The sequence below is a fragment of the Miniopterus schreibersii genome (assembly GCF_964146895.1).
Source record: "Miniopterus schreibersii genome assembly, chromosome: 8".
In the NCBI taxonomy this organism is placed as follows: Eukaryota; Metazoa; Chordata; class Mammalia; order Chiroptera; family Miniopteridae; genus Miniopterus; species Miniopterus schreibersii.
The window spans coordinates 58,325,171-58,331,170 of NC_138109.1; positions in this window are offsets into that span (position 1 = coordinate 58,325,171).

A 6,000-nucleotide genomic window follows, 5' to 3' on the forward strand; every position below is an offset into this window, starting at 1 on the left:
TCATTCCCCCCAAATTTACTATAGATTCAATAGTAAATCACAATCATAATGTAAGCAGACTTTCAAAAATAGAAATTGACAAGCTGCTTCTAAAAGTTTATGAAAATGCAAAGGACCTGAGGCATCCAAAACAATGAAAAGGCAAAACAAAACTGGAAGACTTAAAAATTATCTGATTTGTTAATCAAGGGCACTAAATTTTTGTCATAAGCATAGAAAATTAAACTGAAAATGCAGCCATATATATTTAAGGTCATTTGATTCTCAGACCAAGTCTACAAAGTAATTCAATGGACAAAAATAGTATTTTCAATAAATTACTTTCTTAGGGGGAAAATATTCCAGAGCTGGGGTAAGAACAGGAAAAAGGGCTCACAGCGGGCTAGTCTCAGTGTGTTCCAAGGGCCAGGTGGGAATTATTGCCCTTCTCCTGGCTGCGCCCCACTCTGCCTCCTGGGGCACCCAGGCATCTCTGTCTGTTCCCCAAGTCCCTCAGGACCCCTTGGGAAACAGCCCTGGGTGAGGTTGAGGCTTTCTCCACAGGTCCTGGGAGTGAGTTATGCGTGTTCCTGGGGACCAAGACAAACCCTCTGCTCACCTCCTGAACCCTCCCTTACCATCCCCGCATGCTTTTGCACAGTTTAAAAAAAAAATGTGGTAAGATACACATAGCAGAAAATTTACTATCTAAGCAACAGCCCCCTCTCCCCACTCTCTGCGGCCCCTGGAATCCACCGTTCTCCTTTCTGTCTCTGTAAATGTGACTACTCTAGGTACTTCATAAAAGTGGGACCATACAGTGTTTGTCCTTTTGTGACTGGCTCCTTTCACTTAGCGTAATGTCCCTCAGGGGTTCATCCATGTGGTAACATGGGTGAGAATTTCCTTACTTTCTTAGACTGATATTTCATCACATATATAGAATCCCATTTTGTCTATCCATTCATCCATCAGTGAACACTTGGGCTGCTTTCACCTCTTGGCTCTTGTGAACGCTGCTGCTATAAATATAGATGTAAAAATATGTCTTCAACACCCTGCTTTCCATTCTTTTGGATATATACCCAAAGTGAGATTGCTGGATCATATGATAATTCCATTTTAAAATTTTTAAGGAATTGCCATGCTGTTTTCCATAGCAGCTGCATCATTTTATATGCCCACCGACAGTGCACAGGGTTCTTGTATCTCCATGTTCTTGCCAACACTTGTTATTTTCTGGTTGGTTGGTTTTGGTGGTAGCCATCCTAATGGGTGTAATTGTGGTTTTGGTCTGAGTTTCCCTAAAATGTTGAGTATTTTTTTGTATGCTCATCAGCCATTTGTATAACTTCTTTGGAGGAATGTCAGTTCAAGTTTGGTGTTTTGGTTTTTTGTGTAGCTTTTTTATGATTTCAGTTTATATATATATATATTTAATATTATACAAGTAAATGTATGGATACATCTTCATTATAAAAATTCAAACAAAATAAAGGTATATAAGTAAAAGCAAAATGTCCCATACCCTATACTTATGTTTATCAAAACTATTCTAAGGAATTGGTTTGCTTCCATAGTACTCTCACACTTTGGGGAAAATTATATATATATTTGGTTTTTACCCCATAAAAATGCTATCAAGATACTGTTTGCCTTCCTTTACACTATATCAGATTATTCTTAAATTCATCATATAGAAAAAATAGAATATTTTTATTCAATATTTCTTTCAAATGCTAAGCCTGCTTTCCTCCGGTGTTTACTACCCAGAAGTATTCTTTATTACTTTCTATGGCCTTTTAAGATCCACTAGCAAACACAGAACGCTGGTCTCCAAGGGCCAAGAAACCATGGCTGAGAAGTTGCAGGAGGAGCACCCTGATGGCCCTACTCAGAGCCCTCACCCCACCTGCCCCGGGGGGGGGGCAGTGCCAGGCTGGCACAGCCACGCCCAGCACTTGCTTGCAGACACCCACGGACTCTCCTGCTGTACGTGGCAGGGGCCCTGTGGAGGGTCCCCCCCGGTCAAGGTTACACTGTGGGTGGGAGACTCCACAGCTGAGCAGGTTCTGCACCATCAGTAGAGAAAGACTAATACTTACCAGCATGTGACTGTTTTTGATCTTACTCTACAGTTAGAATCCTCCAGATTCTTTAAAATGAAAAACACAGCTTGCTGTTAAATTCCTTTGGGGCTAATCGAATATGCCTGCTTAGCAACCAGACTTGCTTTCTCTCCAAAATAAATAAATAAAAACTTGCAAACTTGCAGTCTTCTCATCATGGGCATCTGGAGACTATATTGGATTAAAAGTCCATAGGTATTTGAGGGTAAGGTGTTGACTATAGTGCTTTTAAAAATTTTTTTGGATGATTGTTTTTCTATCACTTTTACTATTAGTGAGTCACAATTTAGTCTTTTGTACATTTTACAAACTTATCTTGTTTCTAATAGGTTCTAGTTTCATTAGGTTGAACCACAGGCTATGACCATTCTTAGAAGTCAGAGATGGTTGAATATCATCAGTTTCATGTGGTTCCACATAATTACCTTGTGAATAAGAATTGGCATTATCTCCTTAAATGGATTAGCATTTGGTGGAAACAGCCAATTTCCTTCTGTATTTCTACATTCCTTCTGGTGCTTTTCCCTTGGTCCTCTCCAACTTAATGTTTAATTTTTATTAAGATCTTCTTGTCTCTTCTTCCCCCCATGTTGCTTAGCAATTATTCCATTCTCTCCTGGAAATAGTTTATAAATGGGCTTCTGTTAGTTTCAGATATGTCAACAAGTCACAGTTAAAAAGACTGTCGCCACCATTGGAAGTAAGCAGTTGTTTCCCTCTTTTCTTTCTAATCACTGGGCTTAGATGTTTAAGAAAGTCCTTTCTACACTAAGATGACTTAATCTAACATCTGCATTTCAAAGGAGAAATGCTCTTTCATTCTCTCCACAGTGCCATCTGGTGGTTCTACAGTCAAACCATGACTCTAGCTCGGGCCTCCATTTATAAAAGTTGGCTTGTGAAAGAGAAACACAGAACTGTGGCTCCAGATTGGGCTCTTCTAATGTCTGGAAATCATGTATCTCCACCTCCCACCCTGGCAGTGGCCCAGGGTTGACCATGCATCCCAGAATCTGAGGGAAAGGTTTTATCTTGGAAAACCTCCAGTTTGGGCCTTGTGAGATCATAATAATGAGATTTCTGTGTCTATCTGATTCCTCTACACAGCTCTTCACTTCCTAACACCTGCTAAAGATACGGAGGGGAAAGATGTCCCAGAGGAACACCTAGGTGGTGGGAATATCCCATGCCACCAAGGAAAGCCACTGAGTCATTGTGCAGCAAATTTAAAGTCCGTTGGTAACAATGTCATTTCAACCAGGGAGCTCCTTCATCAGCCCCTGTAGCGAAGCACAGGGTTCCCCCAGCAACTTGTTTCTTCCATGTGGGGAGCTCACAACTCTGGATGTCAAAGGTACCTTAGCTATTTTCCAGTATCACTGAGTGAACTGAGCTGGAGGTGTGAGCATAAGATTTGCAGAAAGCCTTACTGTGAAGCTTCGGAACATCATTCATGGCTCATTTCCTACCATTGTCATCAGGAGGAACCTGTATGTTTTATTTCCTCCTTGTGCACAGATTGTGATATTAGTGTGTTGACTAAAGTTTGCTTTCCTCCCCCTGCTTTCTTCTCCTTCCTGTCCTCTTCTACGCTGTCACCTTGCCAGTGACATGTCATGTCAGAGCCAAGCAACGATTCTAATTCATTAGCCAAAAGCGATGCGGAATAGCTGTGCTGACTCACAGCAATTAAGATGATTGGGTCACACTGCCATTCACTGTTACTATCAGGGAAATATTCAGCAAAGAAATGAGTCTGACCTTAGATGTGTAGTATATAAAAATCATTGACTGTTTATTATTTTCATTAAATAACTAGCCCAGAAGAAAAACCGGCCAACCGAACAAACCTAGTAACTTTATTAGGGCCGTGGTGGTGACCTGTTGGAGCTTAAATTCTCTCCCACTGATAAAATGAGAGAAAATAAAAATGTCAGTCTAAGTATGTGTGAACATTTCTGACCCCTGCCCAGCTTAAGTCAAATACTAATGGGTTGGTTTAATTAATCTTGACAGACTCCGTGATGTCTCACCACAGAAAGCACCTATCACCTATTTATTGAATAAATGCATATTAATCATTGGTAGAGGCTCTAAGACCGGACGATGACATTGTCACCATTTTCGATATTGTAGTGGGAAGGGCAGGCCTGTGAAAGTTCACTGTAAATGACAGTGTGTTATGAACACGATCAGTAGTGTAGAATGAATATTAACCGCACCATGATATGAATGACTCTGTCCTAAGAATCATTTACTTTCTCCCCTAAGGTTCAGGGGAGGTGTTTGGCACGCTGCCGAATGGTTTTGCCTTTTAAATACGTAAGTAAATGAGAAAGCATAGATCTTCCAGTCCTTACCAAACATTTGTTGTTATGGGCAGGTACTCAAGCCATTTGGGTTTTCTGGCATGGGAAAAGTTAATGCCGTTTTTGTTTTATGGTCTCTTTTACAGAGAAACTGAAGATATGAGATACAGTTGTTCTGGGATTACAGAGATATGTGCAGGTACTGGAAATGAAGATACGTGGGCCAGGAATTGACTTGTTGATGTAATAGTTCTGCTGCTTCCAAAACAAACAAACAAACAAACAAAAACAAAAACAGCAGCAGCAAATGGAGACATTCTGGAACTGTTGTTATGTTTCCAGCCAGGTGTTTCATTGAATGGTAAGTAGTACTTCTCAGTGTAATCAGCCTTTTAAACACCAAAAAATACTCAAATCCAAAGTAAAACAAGCCTCCGAAATATTTTATTCTGAAGGTTGTGCTTACTGCTCCTGAGAATCAGTTGTTAAGCTGTGAACATTTCATTTCCTGTTTACAGCAATTGGAACATATAAGGGACTGGCTGATAGTACAACAAAAGATCATGGGGGCCTCTTCTTTTAAAAAATGCAGCCTTGCCCAGCCGGGTGTGGCTCAGCGGTTGAGCATCGACCTAGGATCCAGGCGATCGCGGTTCGATTCCTGGTCAGGGCACATGCCTGGGTTGCAGGCTCGATCCCCAGTCAGGGGCGTGTAGGAGGCAGCCGATCAATGACGACTCTCTCATCATTGATTTTCTCTCTCTCCCCCTCTCCCTTCCTCTCTCTGAAATCAATAAAGATATATATATTTTTTAAATGACGTCTTTAGGATTTAAGAATCACAGCTCCCAGAGGAGAAGGCACGTTTGGTTTTTTAGAACATTTGTCACAGGTGGGAGAAGTTCCACTGGACAATGACAGTGGTGGCTGTCGCTGAGTGATACTGATGCTTCTGAACTTCAGTGCTTCTGTGCACTTGCCCGAGCACCACGGGCCTGCTGCAGCAACAGAGGCGCTTGTGCATGCACACCTCTTCCCAGCTCTGCCTTCAGCGATGTCGTTTTGGTAACTTGCGACTGGCCAAGGTGAGGGGACGTACATCAGAAACTGGCAAATGCTATGAATCAGGAGCCTGTGTGCCCCTCCCCTATGCCCTCCCACCCAACCCAAACACATTCCTTGCCTGGAAAAATGATATTAAATATTTACTAGCACATCACTGAACAGGACTAAAACTTCTTGAATAGGTTATCACTTATGTTGGATCTGTGATTCTATAGGTACAAGAGGATATGTTTTTTAATGGGTTGTTTGAATGAAGTCTAAACATTCTAATATAAAATGCCACTATCTCCCCACATCTTCTACACCAGCAGAAGCAGTTGGATCTGTCAGGTACCCTAGTTCTCGTGATTGTAGTTCACCAGGACCCAAGCTCCCTGTGTAATACACCTGGCATTGGTCTCGTGCCCTGGGGTTCTCAGGGTCTCTAAGAGAGCTTGAATCTCCTGGAAGTCAAAGGCTGTACTACGAAAAACATTGAAAGTTTGATAAACTATTCCATTAATGCCAAATTTTTTATT